Raw genomic sequence first — 2,062 nt, 5'->3', positions numbered from 1 at the left:
GATCTGGCAGGAGGCAGAGCTCAGGCAGTGATGTGAGCGATGGGGAGAAGCTGTAAATACAGATGAAGCTTCATGGGCTCACCTGCCGCTCACCTCCTGCTGTGCAGTCCAGTGGCCCAAGGGTTGGGGACTGCAGATCTAGAGCCAGACTGCCCGAATTCACTTCCTGACTTCACCACTTACCAGGTGTGAGATCTGAGCAAGTTACATAATCTCTCTGCTCCATGTTTAGAGGTTTAAAATGTTTGACCTGTACTAAAAGACTGTAAGAATTAAATGGAATAATATATGCAATATACTTAAAATAGTGCCCAAACCGTAGTATCCACACAATAAATGTTTACTTTTATTACTATTATTGTTCCCTCTAAAATGTCTCTCAAATATTTGCTGTTTCCTAATGCCTTTGACACTTTCATAGTTTAGGTATTCATCATTTCTTTCCTGTGCCATAATAATAATAATAATGATAGAAATTTGCACTTACTTTGGTTCTTTACAAATTTACCCAGTGTTTTTTTGTACATAATCCAATTAACCAAATAAATACTTCATTTACTCTGTTCACAAACTCTTTACTTTGCAATTCATTCACCAGAGTGAAATTTATTTTCTTTTAAACACAAATCTAATGATGCCATTCCTATCCTCAAAAACATTTAATGTTCCTCCGTTATCTATGTAATAGAGGGAAGTAACAATTCCTCATCATGGTGGACACATCCTGACTTCACACTCCCCACCTCATAGTTTTATAATCTGGCCACAGTGCAGCCTTCCTGGAGTTTAGAATATACAATGGGACTTCAGATCATCTGGCTTGGCTGGTACTGTTTTTTCTTGTGCCTTGAATACCCTTCCTTCCTTCTTCCACTTGTTAAAAATCACTCATTCCTTAAGGTCCACCTCAAATTTCACCTGCTCTGTGAAATACTTCTCAATTCTATGCAGTTAGCATTCTTTTCTTAACTCTATACTTTTTTAAAAAATATATACGTCGTGTAGTATTTATGCTACATCTCACACAATTAATTATACAGAGACTGTCTTCCAGGTTAAAGTGTGAGCTCAATGAAAGGTAATGTTTTATTTGTTCTTTTATACTTTAAAAACCAAACACAATGCCTTACATGTAATAGGTGACCATATAAATATTTATTGACTAAATTTGCCAACGTAAAGGGCTTCTTACCACTCATTAGTATATATTAGACATCCTAAGCAAATATTACACCTAAAAGAGTCAATCAGTTGAGAATTCTTTCCTTGCCAAAAGTTTCCATGCTTTTATAAGGAAATTCACAATGAGATTCCTTTAACAGGGATGTGAGCCAGTATCTTTAAGTAAAAACATGATCACATGGAACTTTTGCGAAACACGCCTACAACACACACCTGTATCCACCAACCTTCCCAGGATTCCAACTTCTTGGGATATTACCATGTTTTCATTGGGATTCTCTTAGAATAAATATAAAAGCCAATTAATATCCACCCTGTAAGAATATCATATCTTAATTTTTCCAATGGAGACTTCCTGGTTGGCTCTCAGAGAAGTGATCTAATCTATAGTCTCACTCCCTAATCTAAGTTCACTTTCAGGTCAGATGTCCCAGTTTGTTTCGGATTCAATGACCTCATCTCCTTCAAGGGGAGCTACTCTTCCTTCAAAGGGCTGCTACCAAAAAATCACACTGGAGACTTTCACCTAATAAAGAGGCAAATTTTCCAGATCTGAAGGACAGTGTCTCCTCTGTGTGTTGCTCACCACGCCTTCTTCCCTGGGCTGTTGATCGGTGTTGGAAATACTGGCTAGAAGTAGGAGGAATAACTCTTTCCTAAATCTTCCATTTTCCCACAAGTGTATTTAATTAATCGGTTTCCCAAAGAAGTTTAAATGCTCATGCTTGAAACGTGTATTTTCAAATTTTTTCTTACTTTATGACTGCCACAGGTCTCACGTGTCAGATTTAAATAGGAGATGTCTATGTGGCATAAAAAATTCAGAGCCAGTGTTGTCCATCACATTCTCTTTGTTTACCACAATTTTTACTGATTCACA

This window comes from Lemur catta, chromosome 13 (genome assembly GCF_020740605.2).
Source record: "Lemur catta isolate mLemCat1 chromosome 13, mLemCat1.pri, whole genome shotgun sequence".
Taxonomy (NCBI): Eukaryota; Metazoa; Chordata; class Mammalia; order Primates; family Lemuridae; genus Lemur; species Lemur catta.
This window is presented reverse-complemented; position numbering follows the sequence as displayed.